Consider the following 12,184-nt stretch of genomic DNA (forward strand, 5'->3'; position numbering starts at 1 on the left):
GGTGCTGTCAGCCCCTGCTGTTAATTTGTACCAGATGCATCCAAATCACTCCACTGCCCTTTTCTTCTCCACATTATGATCTTTCATCTTCCCTCCCGGCTGCCTCTTTGACCCCTATCTGCTTTCTCTCTCCTCATCTTTCTGCTTTATCCTTTTCCACACTGCTCATCTCCTCCTCTGCTCTCACCCTGCCAGCTGACTTTTTTCCTCGCCTCTCTTTCTCATGCATAAGTAAATGCAAAGTAAGGAAAAGCTTCTCTTTTAGTCCCAAAGTTCCACCTCTAAACATGTATAATGAAGTAGTCTGGAAAGTGATCTGCACAGAATAATAATAATAATAATAATAATAAAAAGATCTGATAATGGAAAATGTGCAATGAGATGAATTTTCAACATTAAACTTCAGAGAGAAAATCTTCCCATATCATATAACTCATACCACATCATTGAAAAGACAGTTTTAAAAAAAGTTTTCTCATAGAATCAGAAATTTTAAGCATTTGTGCAGCGTTTCATTTCTTATGTCATAATATTTTGAGGATTTTCTTTCTAGTTCTCCATGAAGATGTCCTTCTGCCATTGCTCTGACATGTTGAGTGCCACAAGGAGAGTTTTCAGTCCGGTACGGTTATTTATTTTATAGACTTTGACTCTCAGTTCATTTTGCTTTGGGATTATTGACAGCTCCTTTCAGCTGGATAATGGATTTTGGCTGGAACTCGGAAAACTATATGTTTGCCTCTGGTTAATTTAAGATAGTAATAGAAATGTAGTTTAATTCTGCAAATCAGCGCTCGCAGGAGCTATATTGGATCTCAGACTCAGGATTCTTTGAAAGCCAACTTCTCTGGCGTTCAATTCTATTTTCCAAACTATCACCTGAAATTTCTGACTTAGGAGTAAAACTATAAGAGCTATAAGGTGTTTCAATGCAGAAAACTTAACACACCAGGATACATCATCATGCTTTATTATCTTACGTGATGTGAATCAATATGGAGAGTTCTTATGTAGAAGGGAGCAGGACAAAAAAAGACGAATATTGTTTCGCAAAAGGAGAGAAGGTGTGTAAAGCTATCTGCTGCCGAGAAATAAGATACATCACGGTGTAAGTGAGTGTCTCTCCAAGTGTTTGTGTCTTCCTAATGCATCCCCGCCCTTTGTCCTGCCTTCTTTAGCCCTGACTGTAGCGTGATACAGCATAATGTTTCACCCTCTTTCTGCAGCTCCACACTTTCTCCATTTGATCCACTCGTCTTTGCCCCGCAACAGAGAAATGCAGGACTGAGCAGATCCCCTGAATTTACTCGGCATCACAACAGTGTCTGCTAAACTCTATTTATAGCCTCCTTTACTTTCTGTACTGTGCAGCAGGGTGCATGGAGACGTGCGCATTTGTGTGTGTGTGCATGCATTTTGAGTGTGCCCCCTGTGTGTGCACACATGGGTTGTGAGTAAGAGGTTTGTATTCATGCTTGAGAGAATTTTATGAATAATCATGTTTCATATCTTGGCTCGGTCACTGTTAATAATAAACTGTTATTTTATGATAATATGCTCACATGCATGCGGCCTAAAGAGTAATATATGCCACTTGCTAAATAGCATCATAGGTAGTCTGTATCTCCTTGTATATTATCCAAATGTAACAACCTTTTACTGGACATACTTTCAGTCATTTAAATGCCTGAAGATGTGAAGGTGTGTGTGTAGTCACACAAAGGACTCGCTGATGTCTTTCTGTCCAATTAGCCGCTGACCCAATTCCCTGTGGCAGTCTCAGAGTCACTCTGCTCTTTTAATGGTTTCACTCCATCATCGTACCCCGTCTCCTTGTCTGCATCACCGTGAAACACTGCCCAGTTTAATTTGCAAGCGATGCCCCTCTTACCACGGACAAGTCAGTCATTAGCTGTGGACACGACGGCCCCAACTCCATCGTCCCCCCTAACGGTACTGTGACTCAGCAGTGAGAGTTGTTTTCAAGTTGCAGGTGGTCTTTCGAATTTGGAAATTTCGTCTCTGACTGATTCCCAATGACATGTTGAAGTTGAATTATTGAGTCATGTTGTTTAAAGCTTCACTGTGCACTGAAAATATGACTGCATGAGTTTATTCCATTGGCATGGTAATCTGTTACTGTGCTTACATTTCTTTTTTTTTCTTTTCTTTATGCATTGTAATCAGTTGGTTGAATTTTAAGCAATTCAGTGATTACATGCATCAACTAATAATATAGCTGGTCATTTACTGACAACTTCATCAGATCGTAGAAGTAAACAATGCACTGCTGCACCACATATCTATGATGCTTTACTCTGTTATGGGACATTTATAGCCTGGAGCCTCCTTTAGTTTCTATGGTTGCACACGCTTATACTTAGGCGCATAACTGTTGTGCTCTATTTTCAGCAGGCTTGTTTTCTCCAGTTATTTAATGCTGCAGTCATGGTTTTATAGGGAATATAGGATCATGTTTGCATTATCTGAATAACTTAAACGCCCAAGCAAGTATTGGAATTTACAGTTCCCATTTGCTCGTGTGCATATGCATCAAATGTGGCTGCTTGTGTGTGCATCCACATGCAAGTGATATCTGTTCACTCACCTGTTTCATCCGCAGGCTGCAAGCTACTGCCCCATTCTCCTGTTGCCATGGTGAACTCCCTTTGCCCTGCAGTGTACAGGTGTGAATGCCTGTTTTCTGTGTGACTTTCAGCTCTGGTTGTACTTCTGCATGTACAGAAGCGTGCACAGCTTAACATACTCATCCTTCCGGGCATATGACAGTTATAGATGTCTTTGTGTACATGCTCATCCTTCAGTGCAGTATCAGGGCTTTCTTGGGTGCAAGTGTCGTATGAGATCAAGCATTGAGATGGATGTGGGAGGAGAATGCAGTGACTCACAGAGATGGTGGGAGGAAGAGGTCCTTGTCCTCCTTGTTCTCTGTTAGTTGAACTATTTAGTCGTTCCAATGTCTGTCTCCGTCTGCAGTTTGTTTCTTTTTCCGGATTAAGATCACAAAACATTGTGCAATTGTCACAGGTCCTGCAACTTTTCTTTGTTTTTTATTTGAACAAAAAATAACTTTCTGAAACCTTTATAAAAGGAAGAATTTTACACATTACCAACAAAAAGGCTATTACGGATTTAGGGGATGCAGTGACGGATCGGTATAAACTGTCAATAGTTTGCCTCATTTCCACTTTTCTTTGGTTGCATACAGTTCCTTGGAAAAGTGTGTCTTTTTTTTTTTGTTTAGTCATGTTGCAATCACAAACTCCCATACACAATGGCTTGTAAAAGTATTCAGACCTTTTCCATAGTTTGTCAGATTTGCAGGCACAAATATAAATACATTTCATTTGGAATTTAAATGAAAAATTAAAAAGACCAAGAAAAGTGAAAACACAAAATCTGTTTTTCTTTCTGAACCCATTTTCTGTCCAAGAATCTATATTGAAACTTTTCTATTTTCATTTATGTCTAAATATTTACTGAACATTATTAATTTTAAATATTTTTTTTTTAATATTTGACCATTTTAAACTCTTGTATTTTTAGAGAAATGTCTCCCAAATAATGTTTATTGAAAATAATGTTAATGAAATGAGTGACTATGAATGAAAGCAGCTTTTCTGACCTAATTAAAATAGCTTGTGTGTACAAACAAAAATACATGTACATAACCAGATGAAGGTCTTTTTAAAAATGATAGGTGCTAACATAGGCAAAATGTGATCTCAAGCTCTACTTTATTACACGCGAGTTACTTTCCTTGTGTTCTTCAAGCTCTTTTTAAAAAACAATTTTGTTACTGGAGAAGCGTATGATATGCATTACCGCCACCTACTGGTAAAGAGTGTGACCCAATTTGCCTATTTTATTTGTAAAGTTTGTTTTCTTAAAAACAAACAAGTAAATAAATAAAATTTTAACACATTCTGAATCTGCCTGTAGAATATTTATTCAAATTAAATATGTATAATTTTCAACAACAATTTTCTGTGTTACATTGCCGGATTCTGCGCAGAGGACGTCTTTGTTTTTGTTTACCTCAGTTTACCTGCTGGCAAACTGTCACACCTGTTCCTCCTTGTATCTGATTAATCAGGCCTTCCGGGCCTACAGTCTGCGCTCACCGGCTAACTTCCGCTAGCCTGCTCGTTCAACACCTTCAATTCGTGGCCCGTTCTCCATGTGTTGTTTAAGTAAGTAAGTTCTTATTTTATTAAACATTTCAGTTGCAGGACAGTTCTTTATATTTTGGGTTCTTTCCTCCAAAAATTATGATTATTATGCTGAATATTAGCAGGCCTGCTAGCTTGGAGCTATTTACCAAGCTAGCTTACTCCTGTACACTGATATGCTTGTTTTGTGTTTATAAATTCTATATGTTCACTTTTCCTTGTTGTATTTCAAACTTCACAGAGAGTAGACTGTTGTATATATTTATAAATATAAATACATGTGATGTTTGTCTTCACTCCTTCCTAGATGCACATTTCATTAATGCGGACATGTTTTTAGGGCGGTTGTTACAGGAGCAGTCACATCCAAGCTTCAAAGCATCCTCCCTGCTCAAACCTTGCAACTGTCTCCAAAGTGAGCAGCACACCGGCTTTTTCCCCTCCTGTCTATCCTTCTCACTCTCCTCTTTCATTCCTGCACTCTTTCAACACACCCTTCTCACTGTGACTGGAAGTAATGGAGATAAATTTACAAGCTCCCGTGCAGGTAGCTCCACACACACACACACACACACACACCGTGATGGTATTAAAGCAGATTTGAAGACGTCGGCTTCAGCTTCAAAAGAAAGATATTCAAAAAGGGACCTTTTGGTTACTATGGCAATGACAGAGATATGAATATGACAGGCTTTCTAGTAAAATGAAGCCAGATTGAGCACATCTCTCCTCAATTATAGTGTACCTGTGTTGAGAGCTCACTTTAAGCCCGTGCACCAACTCTCATGCTCTCTAATTCTGTGTGTGCCCTCTTGTTGCACTGCTTTGTGATGCACAGTCAAACACGACGTCAATATAAATGCACTGCTGACATTTTTATTTGTTTTGTGCCTGGCAATATTTCCTTGTATTAGTGCTAGGACATTATCTCATTTTAATATGAAGTCTGTTGTCATTGATTTATATTCTCTGGTTGGATCTAATGATGACTGATTGGCACGATGCTACATAAAAAGCTTTAGGGAGAATAAATATAGATTATGATATTAGGACAGTAAATCATGCTTGTGATATGTGTAAGGTGTTATTGTGCATTTCCCATAAATAAAGCTGGGTTGAATCTGTCAGAAAATCTTGACATCCTTAAGGTTTTTTTGTATTCTCTGCTGTTGGGGACAATGTTTCAGGCACTTTAAAGTAAGCTGCTGTGTACCAATCTTGCCTGTAAGGTGGCAGTGGCTTTTAACTTCCTCAGAGAGCATACTGTGTTCTGACATTCTCAGGATGAATCAGCACAAACAGGGCATCGACTAGAGGGTAAAACCTTGAACTAAAAGTTGAAACTTTTTCTGTCAGGCTTGTGGAAATGTTGACTTTTATCAGAGATTTAGTGAAGGCTCGGTTGAGGAAGAACTCTGCTTCAGCATTTCATGACAATCAAAACTTTACAATTGCATTACAATTGTTTATCACTCCCCAACTATTGCTGTCATACAGTTTTTTTTCCTGACAGCAACAAATAATTTGTTAGAAATCTTTGGGTTTCTAAACCTAAAGAGATTGTGCAAATGCTATTGAGGCATGAGATAACCAGATTAAGAAACTTGTCATAATGGAAAAATATAATGATAAAATAATTTATGTTGCTATTTTCACCTTGTGGTTTGTACTGCAAGGTTCAAATTTTTTTATTTAGCTTAACCAATTTTGATTATTTTTCTTCACAATCGCTGAATTTTTGCATTTTCCCATTCAAATGCTCAGAAACGCAGCTGGTGAGGCAGCAGAAAGCTGAGCTTCACCTGGGATTGATCAACTTCTCGCTAACTGCCATTATGTGAAAGGATGTTCCTCCTGTCTGAACGTCGCCAATAAAATGGTTAAAAAACATTTAATATATGAACTGTTTTCCATAATTTAGCTTATGTATATAATGTACCGTGTTTTTTTGTTGTTGTCATCAACTGTGTGTGTAACGTGTTTTCTGTGCTGAAGAGCGATCAGAAACGGCAGAGAACAGATTCGAGGTGAGGCAGGCAGTTCTTTGGCCTCACGGCAGGGGGCGCTCATGATTCCAGACATTGTGACTCCACAACTGCAGAGTAAGAGACAGTAAAAACACGCTAGCTAGCCATACAGTGAAGTGCAGCGATATATTTAGAGTTTTCTCCTCTTAATCACTTATTAATAATTGCAAAATAAACATTAAGCCTAAAACCATACAGACTGAATGCTCTGCTCTTTGTGTGGGAAATATTTCATTTATTTATTTTATTTTTTTTTTTAGGGGTGTTGTTGTCAGTTGCTATGACGAGTCTGTGTAGCCTGGCCAATGCAGAAAGCGAGAAAAACGTGGTTTTGATTTGTACTTCAGCTGTAAAAGAATAGTCCGTTTGTCCTCCAGCATTGTCCACATGTGAGAAATTTCCTTTTGTAAACAATAACATGCAGATGGTCTACATTTATCTGTTTATGAATAAGTCCACACCGGACATCACTAGATTGCAGGGCATGCTGCAAAAAAATGTAATTGAAGTGTTTCAGCTTAAATAAGCCCTCCAAAAATCTCAAATGTCACTGTGACCTTGTCAGTGTAATAGAGTAGATGACGCATGCTGCATGAGCATCAGTAAAGTTAGACTGATGGTGGGGTGGACGCAGGCTCAGTCACAGGGGAATGATAGAATAGTGTTTCAGGGAGCAAGTAGCAGAAGGACTAAAACAGGTGCTAGATGTTTCACTGTGTATTAGTGCAAAAGAATGATTGTCAGTACTTAAAGTGCAAATAATGTTTTCAAGTACCTTCTTGAAATGAGACTCTCAATGTAAATTAAATCATGTCGTGAGACGTCACAGCGTAAAAGAAGAATTCTGTATTTTGATATTCAAGTTTTCGTGGACTTTTTGCAGAAAGCAAATTCTGCACAAAGTTTGAAAAAAAAAAAGTAAATTCAGAAAATGTTAAGGTAATTGATCAATTTTGTAGAACAATTGCAGTGAATGGTGAAAATTGCAAGTCTGCAAAATGTGCAAATGAGTGAACTTCCTGGAGGGACTGTGAAGTTCTTTGATCATTCAAATTAGTTTGGTCAAAGTCATTAAAATTAATTTTAATAAATTTTTGACATATTATGACAACTGCTTTAGGTCTACTGAGGATAAAGGTGTTTACACTTTTAGAGAAATCAATTTTAAAACTGGTAAGACCTTTCACTCAGAGCTTCATATACGAGAGGATAAGTCAGGGGATCAGGAAGGACAGCAAGGTAAGTCCACTGGAAATTATTAACGTCAGTTTTAAATGTCACCTTCTTATGTAGGTATAGATGCCTTTTTACTGAGCCAAGTTCTCAAAAGTGTTTTAATAAGTTGATATTCTTTTCTTTTAGATTGCAGGAAATATCTCCAATCTAAAAATTCTGAAATTCTCTACAGTCTATATTTTTAAGCATCTTTTTATCTCAACAAAATCAGAAAATATTCAGTTTGCAACAGAATGTGGTTTTTCCACTCACATATAATTAGTTGCATAAGTTGATTGTTGATTCATATTCTCACTTTGTGTCCATGTTTAATTATTTCAGTCCAACCTGCATCTATTTTGAAGGAAGCGTTTTGTTTCGATGTAATGCTGCTGTGAGGAAGTATCTTCTGCATAAAAGATCTCATCTGGTTCTGCTTTTTTTCCTATCACAATTGAATATTTCAGACTTCCAACAAATTTTTATATCAAGCTAAGAAAGGGAATGCAAAATAATACAATTTTTAAGGTAAAAAGTTGCTCAACAAAACAAGTAGAAGTAGAATGCCTAGACGGTGTGTGCACCCTAGTAACTACACACAGCATTTCACAAAAACACTTTCATTTCCACAGGCTAACATGATAGTGGTTGTTATTTTTGGTCTGCCAGAAAATCCTGAAGGAGAATATCTGGTTAATGACCTTAAGCTCAAGCACTCTTTGGTTATGCAGTAGGACAATGATCCAAGGAATATCAGAAAAAATTTTAGATGAAAAGTTTTTCTAAATGTGAAAATGCAGTTAAAAGGTGATGCTAATTTCATAAAAGTATCCACTGCTTTCTAAATGCGGCTGAAAGCTGATCAAATTTACTAACTACATCTGACTTTCAACATTTTGATTAGACCACATTTGGAAAGCAAAGATGGATTTAAGAATGTCAGTGGATCTCTAAAATTTGGCTAATTTCAGCATTTATTTATGTAAATTAGTTCTGCAATATATTTCCTTCATGTTGTGGACTGCTTTCTAACAGGACCAGTGTACTTGGATTGTTTTTGGAGAAAATGTTAGTACATTTGCTTGGCATTGTTTCCAAATGATCACCTTTGGCATCCGGTCCTAATGGGTTGTTTGGCTTTTGCAATGCATCTTGTGGTTGATTCAAGTAGATCATTGTAAATACAAGTTGTGCAGCCATAATCTTTTTACACATATGTTTTTTTACATGGCAATGTCTTGGCAACTCTTGAAAACAAGTGTTACTTGTTCAAGATTTTTCTTCTATAACTTTAAATATTTATGCACTGAAGTCTTACCTTTTGTTTCTGTTTGACAGAGGAAATGGATTACATGTTTTTGACTCGTGTATACTCCTTTTTACAATAGAGTAGATTTCTCAGCATTTGAAAATGAAAATTACTTCTCCCAGATTAATGAGCAGCAACAATTGCCTCTTTGTGATCACTGCTGAGGATTTTCTCCTCTTGAGTTGTTAACACACACCCCTGCATTAGGGTGTAAATTCCTTTACAGACTGACTGAATATAGTGACTAAATGCTTTGAGGCATCTAATGATGCAGTGTCATGGTTTTCTAGATATTACTCTTGGAATGCATAAAGTTTGGGATTCCTTTTTCCTAAAAAATAACCCCACAAAAATAACAAATTCTTATTTGTACAAGGAACAAAAGAAACAAAATGTAATTAATGAACTCACCTGGCTTGGATTTCAGTATTTCACCTTGAAAAGACAGACTTGGTGACCATCTGGAAAGACCATATGTCCTCACACTTCTGAGTCCAACGAGAAAAGAATTTCAAGGCTCTTTGGTCAAATTAGCATCACTGTTCACACAAAACGACTGTGGGTGTACTTGGAAACGTGCATTGTTTGCTTTATTTTGAAAGCTTTTCTGGTTATGTTCCAAAGAACAAGACCTGCCAAACATTTTGCTTCTTCTCGGGTGGTTCATAACTAAAACAAAAGTGGGAGTCTTTATGTAATATGATTTTTTTTTTTTGTTAGAAATGCTTTCATGAATAACTGGACTCTTGATTTTCTTATTTTTTAAAAAGCAGACAATTGTGGACCTCTTATTGTTATACCTTACCTGCAAATATGATAAACACATTTCTACAACAGTAACTTCCATGTCCAGCCAGGAAATTATGTGTAACATGCAGACGCATAGCTCTTTGAAAAAAGTATTCACACCACTAATGCTTTGGTCAAGATTTTGCTCTGCATTCAAATGCTATTTGTGGAGGATACACCATTTCCCTTCATTTCAGGTGGTATTATACTGTGGAAAATCTGGTTTGAGTTGACTGAAAGATCTAAACACATGAAAATGCTGAAAATGTTTCAGAAAACCCCAATTGTTAGGTTCATGACAAAATGTGTAAAAGTTCAGCAGCTTGAATGTTTTTTTTCAAGCATTGTAGTAATACATCTCAGCCTGAATCTATAAACCTACAAAAGCAGGAAAAAGAAATACCCCACACAGTCCACAGCAAAACCTTTTTGTTCATGTTCGCTGGTGGTGGCTGTGTGCTTCAGGCAGTTGTCTGGATGACTGGTGCTGGCTGGAATAGACTTTGGTCATTTATATTCCCAGTGGGAGGAAAAATCCATTCCCAACAAGCATCATAAAAAAGAAACCAAGAACAAAAAGCTAAAAGGACAGACAAAAAACAAGTTAGAACAGTGAAAAAGTGCCATGGAGCCCAAAGACTCACCAACTGAATTGTCAGAGGAGGCGTTGTGATGCAAACAGCAAGGCTGTGGTGTGTCTAACTCCGCCCACATTGACCTTGCTCAGACCTCCTGAATTTATCCATTCACAGTGTATTGCACATACACACACACACAAACAATACTCGCCATGATTGAAAATCACCAGGAGAAACTGTTGTCAGGGGTCCAAGCTCTAACCGAATGCATTCCTGACTTCCTTCCTGTTTTCAGTTGTCTTTTGTAGCAGAGTGAACAACACCAACTTTGATTCACAGACTGTTCTGTTTCTCCTCGCTGTCTTTGTTTTTGGTGTGCACATGCTTGAGTGTGTAGGTGTGTTTGCTTGCCTTCTGACGCAGGGTAGATTTGTCGATTTGGACCCCCACCAATCGCACCCCTGAACCACCACACACTGCACTTTTGTTCAAGTTTGCCCACTTGACTGTAGAAATAGCACTTTTCTTTCTCCACCTTAAGAAACAGTATCAGCAGAGTGTGAATTTGCACTGAAGGATACAGAAAGTTGCTTTTACTACATTCCTATTTTTTGTAACTTTGATGGAAACAGATTAAAGCCACCATTTTGGCTGTTAATGCATGCATACTGCAACACACACACACACACACACACACACACACACACACACACACACACACACATAATCACTGAATGGAACAGTGTTATAATCACAACTTTCTTAATTGGTTCTGCTGGTGGTTCATGTGTAAAATGTGCCATAATAACTTTACTAATGTGTTGTATGATATTTGAATCATTCCTTTGTTATATTTGTTGCTGCTTTGATGACCAGCAAACGGCACCATGGTAAAGTACTTACACACTACTTGAAGGTAGTTGAATCAGTGAAGATTAAACTTGACCCACCTCTGTTATGTCGCCGATTTGCCTTGAGAGATAGTCACAGAACCTGTAAAGACTATAAACTTTGTGGTTAAGATGGAGAGCAACATATGAGCAGTCTAGTTTGATTAATTCATTACTAATATGAACATGATACTGTTAAGACTTGTCTGATGCAACACTATGTCGTTGCTTGAATATCTACAAGCTGTGGATTACAAAAGAACTGTAATTGGCATTTCTCCTGCACTGCCAGATATGAGAAATGCTAAACAGCTTTTGCAATTTTGCTCAGGTGAAGACTTAAGTGTTTTAAGCCATTCTTAACTTTTGTAACCTTTGGTATTTCAGATCTGGTGTCTTGGGATCGGACTGTATGGTGTGTGGTCAGATTTTTCCAGATCTAAAAATTGGAAGAAAAGGTTGGTGATTTAAAAAAAACAAACAATTATTTTAATTTTTCTGATTTGCCACATATTCTCATTTTGATTGCCTGTATTCATTCAGCTGTAGTTTTAGTTTCATACCAGATATGCATGTGCATGTTGGCCAAAAATATTTAGCCTTAATGTATTCCAAATGTACTGTCTACCAAGTGGCTATCTCTTATCTGGACTCCTTATGGTGTCTTTTCAAAAAATGTCTTTCTTCTTGCCACTCTTCCATATTGCCCAGAATTGAAGGTGCACAACAAACAACAGTTGTCAACAGTTTCACCCACCTGAGTTATGGATCTCTGTAGCTCCTCCATAGCGACCATGAACACGTATACCTACATTTTGGCCTCTGAAGTACGCAAAACATCAGCCGTGATTGACACGTTTTATGTGCTTTGTGTTGTCATGCTTAAAAAGCGCCCTTGTTTCATAACTGTGCCAATATATTCCATTCATAAAAGACAAACGCTGCATGCATTAAGTAGAAAATTCACTTTTTTCGCCGAGCCAAACTCTGATGTCCATCTGTCAGTGTGTTCATAGGGTTTGCAGAATGACAGACTTCATACACAATGGATCCATGCAAGAGTTTGGAATTATGGAGAAATTTGGTACAGATATTCAGAGTCTGTCAAGGGTAAACACTGTCATCCACTGATTCAATTCGAAACAGATGACACTTGGCTTTGCACAGACATTTGCACACATTT

Source organism: Poeciliopsis prolifica, unplaced genomic scaffold (genome assembly GCF_027474105.1).
Source record: "Poeciliopsis prolifica strain line A6 unplaced genomic scaffold, Auburn_PproV2 SCAFFOLD040, whole genome shotgun sequence".
In the NCBI taxonomy this organism is placed as follows: domain Eukaryota; kingdom Metazoa; phylum Chordata; class Actinopteri; order Cyprinodontiformes; family Poeciliidae; genus Poeciliopsis; species Poeciliopsis prolifica.